This window comes from Myiozetetes cayanensis, unplaced genomic scaffold (assembly GCF_022539395.1).
Source record: "Myiozetetes cayanensis isolate MyiCay16 unplaced genomic scaffold, myiCay2020 scf3, whole genome shotgun sequence".
NCBI classification, from domain to species: domain Eukaryota; kingdom Metazoa; phylum Chordata; class Aves; order Passeriformes; family Tyrannidae; genus Myiozetetes; species Myiozetetes cayanensis.
In genome coordinates this window covers 30,895,731-30,916,813 of record NW_026087521.1, presented here as the reverse complement: position 1 = coordinate 30,916,813, position 21,083 = coordinate 30,895,731, and the positions used below count along the sequence as shown (strand labels likewise).

At 39.5% G+C, this 21,083-nt stretch overlaps 1 long non-coding RNA gene across 7 annotated transcripts in view; it reads right to left on the bottom strand.

Annotated features, from left to right (window-relative positions):
* Positions 1-1,377: 1,377 nt before the first annotated feature.
* The window catches only part of LOC126645104 (uncharacterized), a 54,819-nt gene continuing 35,113 nt past the window's right edge, over positions 1,378-21,083 (bottom strand). For 5 of the 7 annotated variants that reach the window (XR_007630070.1, XR_007630069.1, XR_007630072.1 and 2 more), the window contains 2 exons: positions 17,644-17,708; positions 1,378-12,076 (listed from right to left, as the gene is read on the bottom strand). This is a non-coding gene — a long non-coding RNA (uncharacterized LOC126645104). The remainder of the gene's footprint in view (positions 12,077-17,643; positions 17,709-21,083) is intronic. The other 2 variants (XR_007630071.1, XR_007630073.1) reach the window with 2 other exon arrangements.

Sequence of the window (21,083 nt, the reverse complement as noted above, 5' to 3'; positions counted from 1 at the left end):
ATCTTTCACTTTGCTTTTGCACACTCAAGCTTCCGTTTTGCTTTTTACTTTAAATAAACTGCCTTATCCCAAACTATGAGTTGTTTTTCCAATTTACTCTGTCCCCTGTCCACCTGGGAAAGGGTGTGATAGAGCAACTGGGTAGGCACCTGTCATCCAACCAAGGTCAACCCACCACAGGCTGTTAGTAACTTGCTGATCTTCTTTGCTACAGAACAGAGACAAAAATTTGCCTCATCTAATTTGAATATTCATCACTTGGTCTAAGATACTCAACTAAGGATTTTCCATAACTGGTGAAGTATATCTGAAATACATATTTTGTGTGTGTGTGCGTGTATATATATATATATATATATATATATAAAATCCATACATCCATATATATATATCTAAAATACATGTTTTGTAATAATTGCTTGCTCTGTGATAGTCTGTTTCTCTCCCCTTATATGAAAGAAACTAAATTACTATCTTTGATAGTCTAGTTCCCCTGGGTGTTCCTAATTTAGCTTTGACAGCTAGATTTAGACAAGAAAGATTCCATACTAAATTGCCTTTTAGTCTTACATTCAGTGACCTGTTATATAAGCTCTTACTAATTTTCTGCTAAAACTGTATATTCTAAGCCATGGGTTGCTTGGGTAATTCATACCTCAGAACTGGTCTTTCAGAGCTGTGCCACTTTAGTGAAGCAATGCAAATGAAGAGTAGTGTGTAAGGTCCAAAGGCAGATTCTGTGATTCTAAGACAGATACAGGAAAAATATGCATTAACCAACTTTGCATAGTTGGTTGTACAGAAGACCAAGTGAAAATACAGAACAAACACCTCTTCAGAAAAATTACTCCAAAGGTGGGGACACCATCAGCCTAATTTCTCCATTCTTCTTCATTCAACTCCTCTCACCAATTACATGAATTCAGACTACAATTATGTAAGAAAAGGTTTCATAGTATATTTATTTCCAGAGTCCCTTTATTACAAGGTTTATTTTCTTTAGTCTAGTGCTTCCAGTTTCATAATTGAGTAGAACACAGGACACTTGTAGCTGTACAGGTAGCAAGGATCCCTGCTAGATCCTTCTTGTATTAACCCTTCAACACAAAACAGCAAACCAGTCCAGTCCAGCCCACTCCAGACAGCTAAGGGGAGAGGATCAACACCAAGTCAGGCAGCACACACAGGTGACCCGTGGACACAGCACATCTAACAGAAAGGTTGCAATACACTGCATTCCTAAAAGCTATGACAATCGTGGTGCAAGAGGAAAGTGAGAAGGAGTGAGGTCTTCACTGCTCCCTGTAACAGTACAGAGGTCTTTCATGTCAGGACAGTCTGGGTCATGTTGGGGATGGAGATCGAGAGATCGAGATAGAGATACACTTAATAATGCAAGGAATAAGCCTACAGGAAAGGGCTCCCCTGAAATAATACATCATTATTGTTATGCACAACTAATACTTCCCAAGTAATTGCTAAGCATTAAATAGTAATATATATAAAGCCATTTTTTATTCTAGTAACCAACTCTATTTACAATTAAGACTATCCTGGATCTAGAGGACCTGGGATGATTAGGTCTTAAGGTCTTTGTGCAAGACCTTACACCACATTATAAATACACAACTCCTGTTCCAAATAGCAGAGTTAAACGTATTCTTTGCAAACTCTACAGCACCTGGACCATCGAAAGGTCAAGTATGTATGCAGTGGGTCTTACTGAAAGGTCACAAGAGATGCAAATAAGAATCACCTTTAGCATGGTCCACACCATTTCTCTCTTTGAAAAATGCACACTAAATCCCTCTGGCCAAACCTCTCTCCATCTTTCCTGTATGCAGAGAGAGCAGGGTGAGGGGTCAGTGCACTTCACTGGTGGTTCTCCCCAAAGAGAGCATTTGAAGAGATGTCTCCTGCTAGTACAGGCAATGAGGGGGCAGAGAGTACAGCTGGGTCACATTGTACAAGTACATTATAGACACAGCCAGTTTATCTTTCTTCATAATTTTCTGGTTTTATTTAGGTATTTATTCTGTATACTTTTTTATTCAAAATGTGCATGCTACCTACATTCACTGAGGCTTTGAAACACAAAAACGTTTGTACACATTAATATGGAAAGATAGGGGGTTTACAATTACTGTAAGCCCCTCTAAATCTAATACATGGGTTTAAGAATAGAAATAATAAATTCATAGGTAACTACTTCAGGGGTTGCTGACCATTAATCACATTTTTTCAGACATGCAGGAATAGCCCCAGCACTGCACATTAGCATATAAATAACAAAATAATAAAATAAAAATAAATTAAAAAATATTTTCCAAATAGTGTTTTAATTGGTGAGTTCCAGGAAACTTCATTTTGCTGTTAAGAGTTCAGTTCCACACCATTTAGATTGGCTTATTATTTTTAAAAACTGAGTGCTTTAGGACAGAAAACACAGGCGTCAAATGAAGTCAAACCTTTCAATCTACTCATGCAAAAGTACCTGGAATTAATGACAACTTATTTGGGGGCCTTCAAGCCAAACATCTGCAGGACCAGAGCTGAACCTAGACTTCTATATTGTTAGGTGACCCAAACACAATGCACTGCAGTCCCAGCTGGTCCCTGGGTGTGTCAGGAGGCACCATCTCAGCATAGCCATGGTTGGGGACTGCTCTCTCTGGGACACTCTCCTAAGAAAAGACATGCTAAGCCTGCAGTCAGGCATCACCTTTCGCCTCCTGTTCTGCCCTGTGAAAAGAGCACCAAAAAATTGCCACCTGTCCAGCATTCCCAGCGCAGTTCATGTGAAGCACTTCTTATTCCAGGCATTTCTTAATCCATTTCTTTGGTCCAGGAGAGGTCTTTCAGACCAAGTCAAATCACCCTTTAGAAATGCTGAAGCTCAGCAAAACAGATCAGGAAACACCCATGAAAACTCCACTGCTGATGGGAATGAGCAGATCAGGCATCTACATCACCAAATGACACAGCTCTTCACTGGTGGAACGGCCTGTCAAAAGCCCTGAGTGGGAAAAGGTAACATCTGGTAAGTTCTTCTGTTACTGAGAGCACTCTTTCGTGTTTGTTTTTCTGGAAATACTTGGTGAGAGAAAATGTCTTGGAAATCATCTAATGCCTTCTGGTCTATTTAATCCTGCTCAGTGCTCTGAGCTAAGTGTTTGTGCACCTGTGTGATTAAGATTTATATGTGTAATGTGAAAATTAAGACATGTATATATGTATAATGTGAAGACTAAGATCTATATGCATAACTGTGAACTGACGTCCATTTTAAGGTAGATGGAAATAAATAAAATATTTGGCTATATATTATAATGCTATTATAATAGCATGTATAAAATAAACTAGAATGGTTGCATTGAATCACAGGAAGAAATAGACAAAAAAATCAGACCCACATGGTTTGTTAAAAAATATCACCAACAAAACAAGAAGGCAGAAAAACAGATTTGTATAAAATTTGTTTAAATGCCAACCAGCAACAGTGTATAATAGACAAATTTAGCATTTTGCCAATGAGAATTTTGCCACTTTCAAAATTAGCTGTCTATTTATTCCTTGCTTGAGAGGTTGGAATGAAGTCTTTTTTTTCTCTGAGGAATTTCTAGCTTCCTCCATGCCTAGAGGTTGGACAGAAAGCAGTTGAACTGGAGGTGATCTTTTGCCCTTCCCTCACAGCAATCTCTCAGTGCCTCCTGTGCTCTGTTCCTGCCCCAGCACCTTCAGCTACGCACACAGGAGCAGCGGTGAGCAGCAGGGGTGGACCTCACCTGAGGCTCTCATATAAATTTCATCCATTGACAGCCAATGACAGAAGAGCCATTTGTCCGTACTGTTCGCACTCAGCCAACAAACACACAGCTACCACACATGGCACATGAGTCAACTGAATGTGGGTTTTAATTTCATTACACTAGATGGAAACTCATGTTCTTTCTATGAGCTCTTCTCAGCAGCAGAGGCAGCCACCCCACATGCAATCACCACTAGATAATTTTTTTTATTGGTAAAACCCTCAGAGGTAAACAACTTTGCTAATAGTGCAGTGCAATGAAAATAAAATCTGTGGCAGATGGTTGCCAATGTGTCCTGTTTAGACACTTCAGATAAACAGGAAATGGCAGAGAGGCACAACAAGTGTAAAACAGAAACTGGTGGAAATAACCAGTTATCAATTTGCAACTCTCTTAGAGACTTCTTTAACCGTTGGAAACTTTAAATAGTAGGAGATTTATCCCTTTTCTCCACTCTAAATATGCTGTTTAAATGTATTTTTCATAGAAAATAAAAACCTTAAGTAAAAAATATGAACATAGAAGTCTAGAAATATGAAATAAAAGTATAACATTATATGCCTCCTGCACAGAAAATGAAAGAATATAGAAAAGTTTATTATTATTGTTAGAATTTATTGTAGAGTTGTACGGTTATTGTAAGTTATTAGTATTGTCATCTTAAACACTAAGGATTTGTTTTAAAGTCATATTGTCCAATTATTTGGGCATATACTTTAAACAAAAGGCCTGAAATTAGAGCAGAATGGAAAAATAACTATTTTTGCAAGCATCTCACAGAAACAAAGGTTCCATTGAAGGGTGGCATCTTTTATTGATTTATTTTAGATTTAATTGAAAACAAAATCCGCTTACCTCTGTTATAAGTAGATTGTGAAAGACAAGAATATATGATTTAATATTCGCATGTATGCCTCTGCACATTTAAATACTGATTTTATTTCAGTGTTTTACTATCAGCTGTCCCAGCTGTTCCAGCAAGTAACGGTCAGCCTAGCCAAAACCTGTCTGTGATAAAAATTGTGAGGAGTTCCAGTCTAACAGCATGCTGTGTAACAACACATTTTCTTTTATGAGCTTTAAAATGGATTTTTTTTTTCAATTTCACAGTAGTTGCCTAGTTCTTCTACTATAGAGATGAATAGAAGTTCTATTTTTGTATCATGTTATATAATTTTGTCAAATCTCTTCATTAAACTAGATCAGTCCTACTCTTTTCAGAATCTACTACCTTCATTTTCAGCTTTAATTGCATCTGTCAAATAAGTTTCTAGATATTGAACAAAAATCTCTTTGAGCAGCTTTTCTTCCTATAACTCCAGCTTCCTTCAAAATCGGTGCAACTGCTCTTCGTACCAAACACTTGATTACTAGCAGGGCTTTCTTATGAAACTTTATGCGCCTTTTCCCCTTCCCAGTTATTAGACTGAGTGTAGCTCCTTTTATTCTTAGTGTTGATATGGAGTGCTATGAGCTCATATGAGCTAAGGAAATAGCTTATTTTACTTTTTTAATTCACTAGTAACTCCTAAATGTAGTATTACCTGGCCAGATTACAAACTGAATCTTTTGAAAACATTGCAGAATCAAGGAGTTGAATTATTTCAAGCTGAACAGGATTTATTTCTTTTATTACAGGAATATCATAAATCAACGTGCATTCTGTGTTGTCTTTTTAATACAGTGTAGTGATTTTCTGAAATCAAAGGAGAGAAATAATTTCAGTTTGGAAAGTGAAGCATTTTACTTTGAAAAATGTTGAAATGAACCATTGTGATAAATGGTTTTGATTTTTGTTTCAAATCTGGAAAATAAAAAAACCTCACAAAATATCTATGTATCTTTCTGGGTTCACTTTTTTTCTCAAGCCTTTTTCTACAATTTTCATGCAAAACATGTTCTATAATTCTGTTTCTATATTCTTATTCATACAAATGCTTATTCTTCCAGACCTACTCTTTGCTGATCTCTTTTAGCTCCTGGCTGTTGAGGAAAGCAGACAGTAGATACGAATCACGAATAAAAAGCATGGACTCAATAACATGATCAAAAAAGCTAATTAAAGCAGTTTTCTAACCTTTACCCAGTACTATTTTTGTAAGACAGTGATAAAGGAAATAAAATTAAGCTGATGCTAGTCCCAAATATGGTTTCATTGGCTACTGCAACTGAGGTGGCTATGGTTTGAAAAGCTCGTGGTCTGTGACAGGACTCTTTGGTTTTTTCTGTTCTAGGATAAACATTTTTCCCCAATGTCTCATTCATTAAACTGCTGAAAAATTATACTATGCTTTTTTTTCACAAGTTAAAAATGAACTGACATTCTCTCACAGAGAACTTTAAACTCCATACATCTTAAAAATAAGGTCAAACCCTTTACCTTTCTCAAATAATTTTCACTCTGTTGAACTATCAAATCTATTTCTCTTTTGCATTCCTAGGTGATCTTGCACCTATATTGTCAGGTCTCATAACAAGGGGTCAAAGCAGACACTAGGTACTACTTAAAACTTAGTCTTTCTGCCATGCAGCTTGTACTGCTGTTGTACCCACAAACATCTACAGGTGCAGCCCATGTACTGAGAAATGTAAACTTTGTCAGCCGCCAAAGAGGTCTGGTCAATGCCCAGAAACAGTGTTTTCAAGGAGATTGGGAACAAAACTGACAGAGCCTTGAAGGTGATTTCAAAGATCACAGCAAAGCATAATGAAGGACACCAGAAACAGATCTGTAAAAGAAAAATGCCTGCATTAGAACATTTTATTTTCTAATTCTGCACCTTGTTACAACAGCGATATCCTATTAAAATCAATAGGGTTTAACAAAAGAATTAGACGACATCATTTTGAGTAAAATAGAGCATACTTCAGTAATATGTGAGAGGGATTGAAAGCATCAGTACATTTCTGAACATATAAATGCGCTCTCTACTTTTCACTGACTACACTTTGCATTTAAATTATTTTATCTACTTCAGTACTTTGGACCTGATTTCTCTTTTATCTGTTTTTATTCAATGAGACCGCTTGAATAAAAACACAGATTAGGTGATGCTGAAAAGTATTGTGAATTTCTATTCATTTTGCAGAATTTTGATTTCAGAGTATACCTTAGATTGCTTCTCAAGGTGTTTTCAAAGTGAAATGAATGAGAAAAAAATCTTGCTGGGACTTTCATAAGAACAGACTCTTGTTCTTTGTTACTCTCCACAATAGCAACTTTTTTTGTGATTACAAATTCTTACCATTTTTCTTGGTTTATTGTCTGTAGCTCTATTATCTTTATAGAATCTACAGACTTCATTAACTCAGCATAGAAGACTTCTCTCTTTTTATTTTTTAAGTTGTCTCTGTGTAAATATTAGTGTTCCTGGGGGATAGTTAAATTGCATGTGTCGAATTTCGTGCATCCATAACTCCTTCAGCTTTGCATTTTAACAAATACAGAAGTAAAATCCATCTTTCAAGACTGGGAGAAGAGGACATGGGGCGGAGATGATCCTCCTCATGCAATTTTTCCCCTACTCTCTTTTCTATTTTTCCTTGTATTTGTCCATTTGCTTTCTTCTAGTTTCATCAAGCAGCTTGTGGTGGTTGAAGGCAAAGGTTCACCTGGTGCACTGAGGCAGCAAAAAAATACCTCAAGTACTTGGTTAGTGCGGTTCCTGCTCGATCAGGACTGAGAAGGGCATGACTTTGGGGCTTTACAGTGCTCCGTGCCCTTGGGTAACCTCATTGCATGCTCTGGCAAGCACATTTTTAGCCATGGTGCAGGTGCCGACACTGCCCCCAGGGAGATCTCCCCTGAGCTCTGGCAAGACAGCTGAGTGCCTGGAGCAGGAAGCAGCTCTCCCAGTGCTCCCAGTTTTACTAAGGGAAAGTGCCAAAGTACCTCACTTGGCAACCTGCAGTGAAGTGCCATCCCAAAGCTCAGGTACTGCCTGACAAGGCAGAGAGCCCAGGGCCACCAGGGACTAGACATCCCATGTCCATCTTCCCTCATGGGGAACACTGTTTCATTTAGGTACACACAGTTTGACATAATCACTGATTTTAGTCTTGATAAAACATTCCAAAAGCCTCTAAGTGGATTTACCAGATCATTTGCTTCAGTACATTCCACACATCACACAAGAGGTTGTTTTTAAGGGTCAACCTGGTAGTTCATTTGGTAGCGCTTAGACTAGGTGGATAACACACAGGCATGCTGCACTGTTTCAATTTAAAGTCCCCAGGGAATTTTTCCTGTATCTTTAGGGAGAAAAGGTTGACAGAATGGGAGAGTTTGTTCAGGCTGGAGAAGAAAAGGCTGAGGAGGGAATGGCAGCCATCTTGCAAAGTGAATAAACTCTGCTCAATGATCAGTGAGGCAAGAAGTCAAATTAATGGAATTCTGGGGCCAACAGTTGTTGAAGTTTCACTTAGATATCAAGAAAGTCTTTCTAGTAGTAAGGATCGTTAATGACTGGAAAAGTTGTCAGTAATGACTTAGGCACATTTAACTCCACCCAAGGACAAAGAGACAGACTATGCAACCTCTGAAGATCCTATTTGACTCTTCATTCATTTGGACTAGGCATTATGGCTTTTAATGTACAGGGATTCAGACTGGATGTATGTTCTGTCCATTCTGGCCTTTGGCCCTATTTCATTGTGGAAATGAAGAAATCTATTTCTTGGTCTGTAATTCAGCATAAAGCCTTTTTCAGAAGCTCATGCCTACATATGAACTGCAGCAGCACTAACACTGCTAAGCCACAGCTTGTCCTGGCTCTTGTCGAAATACAGAAACAGTGGCAAAAGCACAGAAAGCTGAGGCTTGAGATGGCCTAGCGCAACCCACCTGCTCAAGCAGGGTCACCTAGAGCCAGCTGCCCAGGATCATGTTCAGATGACTTTGAAATACAATAGAATCACCAAATCAGTTAGGTTGGAAAAGACCTCTGAGATAATCAAGTCCAACCTATGACCGAAGACCACTGTGCCAACTAGACCATGGCACTAAGTGAACACCTCCAGGGACGGTGACTCTATCCCCTCCCTGAGCAACCCATTTCAATGTCTAATCATCCTTTCTGTAAAGAAATTCTTCCTAATGTCCAAACTAAACCTCACCTGGCACAGCTTTAGACAGTGTCCTCTTGTCCTGTCACTAGCTGCCAAGGAGAAGAGGCCAACTCCCACCTGGCTACAATCTCCTTTCAGATAGTTGTAGAGAGCGATAAAGTCACCCCTGAGCCTCCTCTTCTCGAGGTTAAACAAAGAATGGAATCTCCACAACCTCTTTGGGAAACCTGTGCCAGACTTCAATCACCCTCCATGTAGAAAGGTGTTTTCCTGTGTTGAGAGGGAATCTCCTCTATTTCTCTTTGTGTCCACTGCCTCCGGTCCTGCCACTGGGAACCCCTGAGATTAGTCAGGCTCCCTCTTCTTTACCCTCCACCATCAGAAATTTATAAACATTGATAAGATCCCCCTGGAGCCATCTTATATTTAGGCTTAACAATCTCAGCTCTCAGCCTTTCCTCTAGTATGAGATGCTCATACTCCCCTGAAGATCCCTTCATGCTGCTTTGCTGGACTTTGCTGTAGAGTGTCCTTTTCCTCTTTTACTTGGGAGCCCAGCACTGGACCCAGTACTTCAGGTATGTCTCACCAGTGTTGAAGGCAGTGACAATGAGACAAATAATCAAAAGTAATGTAAAGTAGATCAGAAATTCAAGAAGAGAGTAATTTGTATGAGGCTGCCACTAATGTCCTGCTTACTGTATGAGATCAATCAGCAAGATTTAGCTGTGATGATATCATGTTTCTAAAGATATTTTTGCCAGCTGAATATGTTATTCATTAGCCTGAAGGAGAGTGAGATAAACTTAACTACTATTTCAGAAAACTTTCTTTTTTTCTGAGAATGGAATTATTTTGTTTGTTTGTTTGTTTGTTTTTAAAATAAATGGGCTTCCTATTTTTTCATAAGCTTCCCATGGGCATTAATAAAATCAAAACCAAAACAACTCTACAGACAATCATTGCTTGAAAGGAATTCTTACTCCTCATCCAATACTGAATGAACCATACAATCAGCCACTGAACTGCAGTATCTTGCCCAAAGATATTTTTTATTGCTCATAATGCCTCACTACAAAAACAACCTCCTCTTCCCCATCCCATTAACACACAAGATGTCCACAGAGATTTTTTTGGCATTTGTAAACCACTTACAATTGAAATGACATTATGAATTCCTAAATTATGAGAGCTGATTGCAAAAGAATAAAGAACAGTTCCTAATGGAGAGGAAGAGGATCCCAAAAGCATATAGAGGATTACAGCAAGTCCTTTAGACAATCCCTTTTTAAATTAGACAGGAATGTTTAATTTTCTCACAAGGATAAAACATTCTTCATGCTATCAACCCAAATATGAACTATAAAAATAATATATATTCTGTCATCCTATCTGGCTATGCCTCAAAACACAAGGGCTTTAAGAAGTAAAGTACTTGTAACTAAGCCACATATTTGGTATGAACATCCCTCAAGACCCAAAATATGCTCATGAAAGGAATTAAAATACTGAAAAAATTTTATAATTCCATTTATGCCCTCTTAAATAAAAAAAAATAAAATTCTGAATTACTGCTAATTTGAACTACTCCTTAACAAAAAGCTTTATTATTTTGAGAATAGAACATTCACTTATAACACAAGTAAAACATCTGCAGTAGGAGACCAATCAAGAAAGCAGAGTGTGGATTAGTCTGCTCCCTGAAGAATGGTAATGTATTTTAAATGATTTACCAGAGCCCTCTTTCTCCATCCTTCCATTGCATGTCACCGTCCTTGCATGCCCTGTGTATCAGCTAAGGCAGCTGGACAAAGCACACACTTCACTCCTGTAAAAATGCTGGCAGATGGAACTGAGAAAGGGCCCAGGAGGCAAACCATGAAGGTGCTTAGGACATGGAAGTGCGTTACCCTTGAGCCAAAGCCCTTTGGGCAGGCTTTCCTCAAGCAGCAGGTTGACCACACCTGTCCGCACAGTGCCTTGAGAGATCCCACAGCTGCATCTCCAAAGAATTCCAGGCTGGCAAAGGAACCTCTTTCAGAAAACTGAACTCTAGCTGATTGTTCCTGGGAGCAGCAGTGTCTCTGAAAGCCCCATATATGTTTACAGCTGCCTGCTCTGTATGCTTTTCTGCACCCAAGTGCTGCTGCTGCCACGTAATGCAGCACAGAGATTGTATTTGGTAATTTAGCACAAACGAATGTGCAATTTGCATGATGACACTGACAGGACAGGTGGGATTCATCTTGCCAAAAGGTAGACATATATATTATACAACCCATGAAGTCGCCTAGACTTCTTTTGTAATTAAAGGAGATGAATGAATACTTCTCAGATCTGAGCTACATAATGTATTTTAGCCATCTACCATAAGACTAACTTAATAATTTTTCTAGCATTGCCTTTTTTTCCTTTACCTACTATAGAATGAGTTCAGGTGAATGAGTCAGATTCTAAAAAATTATCTGAATAAACCCCCATTCCTATCTTGCTGGTGAGTTATCAAGTCTTTGTATACAATAAACATGGTGACTACTCACATACAAATTGATATCTTTTGTACCACTTCTAATAAGGAAAAGATTTTCTTAAAAGAACAGGAAATAATGTTCATTCTTTAGCATTATCCCGAATCACAATCACTAACCTGGCTGCCATACATTTGTCTGAAATGTTAATTCTTATGCAAATGTCTATTTTGCAAATTTGTTTCTAGAAAGGGAAAATTAACTCCAAGGGAAAACATATAGCTTATGTCCCATTTGTATCCAAAAGAGAGGAGAGTGTAAGCACAGTGCATTAAGTGAATAACAGAGGTCCCTCTGAACAGCTACCTTTTACTCTGGGATGGAAGGGCCACTGGTATGGTGCAGGGTATTTTAAAGCAAATGCCAGTAGAGTCAGCCAATATTGCAGTATGTTTCCTTATATGTCACAGGCAACGTATTTTAGGATGGTTTCTGGCAATTTTAGTATTTTATTATTAGAACCCATTTTGCCCTCTGTGGGTTGTGGATTCAGCTGCTCTAGCTGTCATCCATCAAGTGATACAGTTTTCAGCAAAAGCCATGAAACTTATTATGATGACATTTTGTATTTCAGTGTCCAACATTTCAGACTCTTCCAGGACAGAAGTGGTTGCTCCCAAAGTTATCTTCTCTCTTCATGTGATCCAGGTTTTGGTTTCAGTCCTGAAAGGGCTGGTAAAAATTTAACATTTTACACCTCTCTATCTAAACCTCTCAGATCGAGACTATGGCATGTGAGATGATGGGCCTATTTATTTAAAAGGAATGGGGAAAGCAAATGGGGAGAGGAACAAAATGGGAAAAATTTCTGAAGTTATTTTTAAACTTTCCATGTTTCTGTACACCTTCAAAGGTCTGGTTGTTACTCTGGATGGCAAGAACATAGACTACAAGGAAGTGCTCTTCATCAGGATGATCAAAGGCACAGAAGTTCTCCGCTGAGCCACATCCATAAATACAGAGCAGAACAGCATGCCCACTCACCCCATTCAACTCTAGAAGAAGGAAGAAACATTGTTCGAAAGGAGCCTTTTCTTGTTTACTAAAAAATTCACCCTGTCCATAGCTGACACTCAATAACAAGTGTAACCCACCTATTTCACTCCTCCACAGCCATAAGACAAGCTATGGAAATAAGGCTTGAGGTGAGCCTAAACACATGGCAAACGTCTTCATAGGGAGTGAAATAAAAAACCTCTTGTGCACTCTCAGGGCTTCTACTCCATATGAGCCTGCCTCATAAAACAGAAAATACACAGGTGAAAGTCAGATGCTGCTGAGATACCATGCCCACCAAACTCCAGAAAGCATGCAAGTCCTCAGAGGACAGAAGGCACTGGTGATGTTACCCTTCAAGGTATCCTCTTTCCCACATCCCTATTTTCTTGTGGTTGTGTTCGCTTTACACATTTTATTGGTAACAGCAAAACCAGAAAGCACAAGGTTTCTGGTAAACGTTCACTTTTGTGTACAGCGTTTTCAAAAATGTCAAAGGCAATCTGTTAAGGTGGACTTTGGGGCCCTCTAGTGGCCACCGAGAGACGTCAGGGAAGAGGAATGGCATCTTTCCAAAACTCAGCCCCTACCATTTTCAAACCAAAATACGAACTGTAAGTAGAGTTCCTCTACCACTTCCAGGAGAATTAAAAGTCTTCATGAACCTCTGTCCTCACTCTGCTTTTCCATTCAACTTTGCTTCAGTGAACTAGGACTAAACAGAGTGTTGCCCTTTGCCATTATTTTTGTAGAGTCAAGGGTTGATTATGGTCCCAACAGATATCCTGAATTGCTTGCATCAAGGGGAAAGGCATTCCCAGTTTGTCATGGATATGGCAAATCTGTAAGTTTTATGACTTCTTAGTTCCTGTGCAACAAGAGTGGGACACAAAATTGGCTTCCATCTTATTACACACTTGGATAAAGGACATTACTGGAAAACTGTCCAGTCTAGTAAGGCCCTCTGATTTCTATCTGCTATTAGTTGATCAAACTGGCAGTGACCAAATAACAAAGAGAAGTCCAAAGGCCAGTAGAGACTTCAGGGCTCTGGGACAATTGGTTGAGGGATCAGGAGCACAGGTAGTGATTTCCTTGATTCTTCCAGTAATGAGGAATAATATTGATAGGAATAGGCAGATCCACCACATCAGTGAGTGGCTCTGAAGTTTGTGTACTCAGAAAAATTTTGGAGTTTTTGACCATGGGATGATCTACTCGACACCTGGTCTACAGATACCTGACAGGATACACCTATCTCAGAGGGAAAAAAAGTTCCAGCACAGGAGCTGGGGGGCTTGTTGACAGAGCTCTACACTAGCTTGGAAGAGGGAAAGGGACCAGGCTTACCAGTGATGAGTGATGGGATGGCGTGTCAAAACTTGAGAAAACCAACACTAATGATATCCTTCAATCTGCCTCATGAGGTGTGGCTACACTGTACCACACCCAAAATGTTTCTATACCGATGCACCCAGCATGAGGAACAAACAAAAGAAGCTGGAAGCCTTTGGTCCAGTCCCAGAGACTTGACATCACTGGTGTAATTGAAACCTGGTGGGATGAGTCTTGAGAGCAGACTTCAGGCTGCTCAGGGAATTAGTAAGTAAGGGCCCCTTGAAAAATATTTTTGCAGGTGCTAGGATCCATTAGTGATGGTCACTTTTCAAATACCACCTCCTAAGGGCACAGGAGCAACTCCCAAATGCTGGAAGTCAAGTAGGTGAGGCAGAGGCCCAGCTTGGCTGAGCAGGGATCTTCTCTTGGACATAAGGCAAAAAAGGAAGGTGTATGACCAGTGGAAGAAAGGTCAAATGGTGTGGGAAGAATTCAGAGATGCTACTTGCCACTGTAGGGAGAAAATTTGTGTGACCAAAGTTGAAGTGGAGTTGAAGCTGCCAGAAATGTGAGGGACAATAAAAAGAGGTTTTTCAAATGCATTAGTGACAATAGGCAGTATAGAATTATCATTTGCCTGTTCCAGCATGAGGATGGTCACCTCATAAACAGGGACAGAGACAAGGCAGAGGTGTTTAATGCTTTCTTTGCCTCTGTCTTCAACAGTAGATAATGGACCAAGGGGGTCTCAGTGCCCTGAGCTGGAGGACCATGACTGTAAGAGTGATTAACTCCCAGTCAATCCTGAAATTGTGTGGGATCTGCTCCAGCTGGATCCCTACAAATCTATGGGGCCTGATGGGATTCATCCCAGAATCCTCATAGAGCTGACTGATGTCATTGCAACACCTCTCTTAATGATTTTCTAGCAGTCTTGGGAATCTAAAGAGGTTCCAGCTGACTGGAAGCTGGTAAATGTTATTCTAATTTTCAAGAAGTACGAGTAAGAGGACTCCAGAAACTACAGGCCTCTCAGTCTCACTTCAGTGACTGGTAAAGTTATGGAGAAGATTATTCTGGGAGGTATTGAAAAACACCTGAAAGACAACGCAGTCATTAGTGAGCCAGAAAGGTTTCACAAGGTGAAAGTCCGGCTTATCAAACCTGATTTCCTTTTATGACAAGGTAACCCACCTAGTTGATCAAGGGGAGCCAGCTGATGTAATCTTTTCGGATGTCAGTAAAGCTTGCCATACTATCTTTCCTAGGATCCTTCTGGACAAAATGTCCAGCACACAGCTGGATAAACACATCATGTGGTGGGTGAGCAATTGGCTCATGGGTCAAGCACAGACAGTGATAGTGAATGGGGTAACATCAGGCTGGTGACCTGTCACTAGTGGAGCTCCACAGAGCTCCACCTTAGGCTATTCTGTTCAACATCTTCATAAATGACTTGGATGCAGGACTGGAAGGGATACTAAGCAAGCTTGCAGATGACACAAAACTGGGAGGAGCTGTTGACTCCCTTGAAGGCAGAGAGGCCCTGCAGAGAGACCTCAACAAATTGGAGGACTGGGCAATCACCAACCATATGAAGCTCAACAAGGGGAAGTGCCAGATTCTGCCCATTCTTCCCCCTGAGAGTGGTTGGGTACTGGAACAGGCTGCTCAAAGAAGTGGTCACAGCACCAAGTCTGACAGAGTTCAATAAGAGTTTGGACAATACTCTCAGGCACGTGGTGTGAGTCTTGGGGATGGTCCTGTGCAGAGCCAGGAGTTAGACTCCATGATCCGTATGGGTCCCTTCCAACTCAGCATATTTTGTGATTCTATGATCTTATTCTATAACTCCAGAACCCGAGAAGCAGGCCAGTGGGCAATTTGAAACTCTTACTGCCACACATGAAGGTATCCCAGCATGCGAATTGAGCTATAAGGCTTCTCTATAGCCAGAGAAGCAGCACTCTTTATTACCTCAGCACTGGAGCAATGCTGCAGCAGGACAGCACTGTGTCACCTCAAATATCACATGATGTGATGTCTGTCTCAGGCTTTGAAAAAAAGCTACATTCAAAACACAACACCGTATTCAGTAGTAAAGTGAGAGGTCGCTCCAGTATTTTGTCTTGAAAGTTCTGTGTTGTTTTGTGAGAAGTGAGTGGCTATATAGAAGACAGAGACTTCCTTTTAACAAGGAGTTATGTGGAAAAGATGAGGGGTAATGGATACAAGTTCATCCTGGGAAGATTCCAATTAGACAAAAGAGGAAAAAATTTTCATAGTGAGAAAAATCAGCTATTGTAATGGTCTCCCCAGGAAAGTGGTGAATTTCCCAATGTTGGACTCTTTTAAGAAACAGCTGGAAAGAATGATGGGACATCTTGTCTAGAACATGTTTTTGCCAAGCAAGTTTGGGACAAATGACCCCTGAGTTCTCCTTCCAACCTGTATTCTCTGGTTCTCTGATTCTAAAAAATTTCGACACCTGACTCTTCATCTAAAAACTTTGCAAGCCAGATTAAAGATTTCTAAAATCTATTCAAGCACCTGAAACTGTTGTAAAACAGTAGGACGAAGAATTAAAAGTACTCAGTGAGCTTGAAATAGTTCCCATAGAGGTAATTTCAGTATTGCTAACCCAGAATGTTTGAAATCTGGGGTAAATATCTTCCACTGTAAAATCATAAGATTTTTATTAAAATCTTGACAGTATAGGAAAGGCAGTATGGGTTTCATTTTGCCTAACTTCTTGTCTTCAACCTTCTCTATGGCATTTTACGTATAAAATTTTCTTCAGATCCCAGATATAAACCTATTTTTATGTAAAATTGGAGGTTTCCACAAATATCTTAGAGCCCCAGAAAAAAACAGCTTCTAGGCAGGACTCACAATAAAATCACAACTGGCAGCAGAGCAAGTTACTTCTACTGTCTTACTTATAAACATCTACTGCAGATATTCTCAGATCTGATTTTAATCAAGGAAAATTTCATGCCACATTGTTGTCCAGTTTCAGAAGATATTTTAGAGCATACACAAGCTGAGAGATAAAAGAAATGTCATGTTTGCGCTACAGTTTAGTTTATAGGCTGTACCTGGACTGCTTTCAGAAAGCATAATAGGTGCTTGAGGAGCCCCCAAAAGCACTCTTGCAGTCAGTGGAAAGGGGAAGAGATAGGTATGAACACAGAAATATATTCAGCTGACCAGTGCTGTGGCTGTCAGTAGTCATTAGAGACTCCTGAAACCCAAAATTTGGCAGACATGACCCTGTTTAAAGCCAGTTCCCTCTCTCCTCTCTCATGAAAGCCTGATTTCATGACTTGGTGATGCTGCAGAGAGGTTGCTGACTTTAGCAAGCTGCAGATGACAGCGGATGGTATGTCCATACAACACAACAGCATGTCAAGCAAAGGTACCTCAACCCTGTAAGCAGTCTAGCTGCCTGAGCAGAGTGTTTTATTGTGTTAAGTCATCAAAAGGAGGCCAGTGCTGCAGTAGGACCTCAATGCTGCCTCAGGTAACACCTCTGCAGAGAACAGCATCATGCTGGTCCTTATATCATAAGTGTGAATCAGCAACTCAGATCTTCTACAGGAGTGAAACAGATGTTTCTTTAAATGTATCTCCTGTTCAAAGCCTAGTTTAATTTTTGTCTTGTTTGTTGGGGTTTTTTTACTTCCTTTTGTTGGTTTCACACCAATTACTTTACTTAGATAATAAAGCATAACACCTTTTCCAGACTTGAAAGTTAAAGCAGATTTATGCAGAGTGTGAATTTGCACTACCACAATAGCTGTTTCTACATGATTTCCCGTATAGACAACCCCACTGCTATTTTAGGATACAGGGAGCAATCTCCAAATCTCTCCTGAGATCACAGTTAAACCAACTCAGCCTACCTCCTGTTGGCAGCCAGGAAAGGAGTCTCCAGGTGCCCCAGACTCCTTTCTTGAATGAGAGATGGCTGGGGAAAAAAAAAAAAAAAAAAAAAGAACTGGAAATGCCTGAAATATTTTCTGGAGATCCCAGGGCTGTGCTTCCCTAGTGCCTTCAGCACCAATAGTGGCAGCCTTTTTCCACCCCATAGCACACTCCTTTCATGAGAAAAAGTGAACAAAACAGGAGATGTAACCTTACAGACCTTATATTTGGTCTGCAACCTGAATGCACTTTTCCTCCCACGTGCTGTCATACTGAAATAACAGTTCATCTGTAAGTCCATTTTCCCTCATATTCTGGTAGAATATTGCTTCTAAATTACCAAAATGGAATAAAATGTACCATGAGGAACCCAAAAGGATCAAATTAGTGGAGAACCGATTAAATGTGCAACATTTTCCATTTATCTGACATTCACAGGGGAAGAAATGAATCTGTGGGATGTTAGGAAATGTCGCACTAATTGACATTTCAACCTGACTGTGATATTTTCTTTAGAAGTCACCCATTAAATCACAATGTATCTACATGTGCCTGCTCAGTACATGTAGGAATGTATTGTAACTGTCAGTGTTTCAAATACTTAATCCAGAGTATGCTACGAGTAAAATTACTCCATCTGCTTATAATCTTATTCTGTACTGTTTCACAATTTTTTTCTAAGGCCCCAATTTTCTTAGTATCACATTACAAAAAGCTGCAGTAATTACTTTCATTGAAGACCTTCAAATGCCACAGTTTTGTTTTGCACTTCTGAAAGCTGATCATGGCATTTAAAACTAAAACTATTCAAGGGCTAAATCAAAGCAAAGGGAAAGCTTAGTATGGAGGAGAAATTATTATTAGGTATTTGGTATATTATTTAATAATGTCCAGTCTGTATTTGAATTTCTGGGAGAACCCATTGAAGTAAATGCAAATTCTCCCTTTGACTTTCTGTCTCTCTTCTCTTCTTCGAGAATCCTTGTCCAAGATGTCTAGTGATATCCTTTGGCAACGAGAACATAACTGGTAAATGGTCTGGTGTTTCTAAAGATTCTTTTGTTTCTAAAAGTCAAATAATTTGTGTTCTGATAAGCTTCCTTGGATGGGGTTTCCCAGTATCCAGTCTTCAGCACATCTGCAATGCTGTGCTGTAAACCTTAGCCCAAAGTGCAGTCACAATGGAAACACAAGAATGTTAAGGGAATTTAACAGAAAATAACTCTAAAATATATTTATGTGCTACTATACATTCATTGGTCTAGCATATTTACAACACTGGGCAAGCATCTGTCAACCTCACCTCAGTAGGAAGTTACTGATTATACATGATGTGTGAAAAAGCACTATAAAAAGAATCCAAGATGAAAAAGACCTCTCTAGGGTGCTAAAACGAAGCAACTGTGAGAGATATAATTAGAAAGAATTTAACAGTAGCATAAAGAATAAGCAGGAAAAAAAAATGAAACAAAGTTTCCTGTTTGCTCTTAGTTATAATATAAAGACTTGGGGAAAGAATTCTACCACTAAGTAACACATGAATAAATAAATAAATAAATATTTTTCTCTTTCTCCACTGGCATTTGTCAAAGGACCATAGTTACCTTAGCAGTTTGGGGTGAGGTAGCACAGAAAGGATTAGAGATCTGATGGAGAACTTTCTAAGATGTTTCTGAAAGGATGTTAATAAACATTGTTAATAAAGTGACAGGAGGGTTTATATCTGGGACATAAAGCAACTGCTAATTTATGTGGAAAGAACAGCTATCTTAATGGGAAATTTTTCCTTTATTAACCCGTGTCATGCTCCTTCCTATAAAGGATGTGTTATGAGCTGGCCACAGGGCCCGAATTCTGGTGGAGAAGACTGCACTGGGATCTTCTAACAGGTAACCTTGATTCCTACACCATGAGGGACTGAGGTCCTCATACAGCTAGAAGATAATCTTGAGTGTGTGTATCTTCACATCACTTCTCTAAAATAAAGTGATAGGAAGCTGAAGCACGAAGACTGAGTGACTTGCCCAAAACCACCAAAATACCTTCTGCAGAGTGCTGAAAGACAGTCTTACAGCTCAGGTCCTCAGAGCCCAGCTATTGGATTCATTTGTCCATGCCACTGAACAGAGGCAGTACCTGCAGCTAATTGGAATGTCAACGTGCTTCACAGGAGGCCTCATACTCCCTTCTTCATCCAGACTGAGGACATCTGTATCACTTCTTTGTTCATGCACCCATGTTTCCTTTCTCTGCCACCAGGGAAGCCCAGCAAGCACACCTACACCTAGGATTTGGGAAGCCCAGTCACATCCCTTGAGAAAAAAGTCTCTATCACTTGCAACGTAGAGTTACTTACACGCTTACAATGCAGCTGACACTGGATTTACATTGTTAATTTGGAATGCAGGGGACAAGGACCTTCCAGCTTCCTTAAAACAGTCCTGGAGCAGGAATCTCTCCTAGGTTTCTCAAGTGCTACTTTGATATCTCTGTTGTTGGAATATCTGTTTCTCACTGTTTCTTAAATGGGTGGTTGTTCTCAGCATGGAAATAGTTTCACTCAAAAGAAGCAAGGGGTAATAGAAGTATTTAAGAACTCTGAATGCAAGCTGTGTTTCTCCTGTGGCTGAGTTTTCTCGTCTCAGTAAAAATACTTGTTTTCTTTCCATCCACGTCCTAATTAAACAATTTAGTTTACTGTTCCCTTATTCTGCACTGCTTCCACAAAAACACAACTGAGACCCCCACTTGGAGTGTTATTTTTCAACCTCTGATCATCTGTTAATCACCCTAAGACTTGAGCATGTCCTTCAAACCCTCATAAATAAGACATCAGCATGGTAAAGGGAAAAGAAAATAACTTGTTCCATGTTTTAAAAGTATTTTCTAGCATACCTTGCCCTGTAGCGTTTCAGCTCAGGTTTCTCCATCCTTTAATTTCTCCATCTTTGGTGTTTTCCTGACAACTCTCTAGGAACTATATGACTCACAGTTCAAGAATACAAGCTTTTGAAGATTTAAGAGAGATGGGAATTGTCTTATTGAAGACATATATTTTAAACCGTTTCTCCAGAGTTAAGAAAAGAACTCAAAATAGAGACACATGAACACACAAGCATAATTTAAAATTTCTGAATAACAAGCCTTTTGTTTTGTGCCAGAAGTGTAGACTGGAGCAGTGGGATTCCAAACTTGAATATGTGACTAGAAATATAGATACAATCCATGCTGCTAATTTCAGAACAGATGGAGACTATGCTGTATTACAACTAATATTTGGGGAAAACACTAACCTGTGCAATTCTCAAACTTAAGTACAACAAAGCAGACAGTATTTTTTGTGTCATTAATCAGATGATTTTAGAGACAATATGTTTTTAAAAAATGCAGCTAAACCGCATAAACAGTTCTGTTGCTT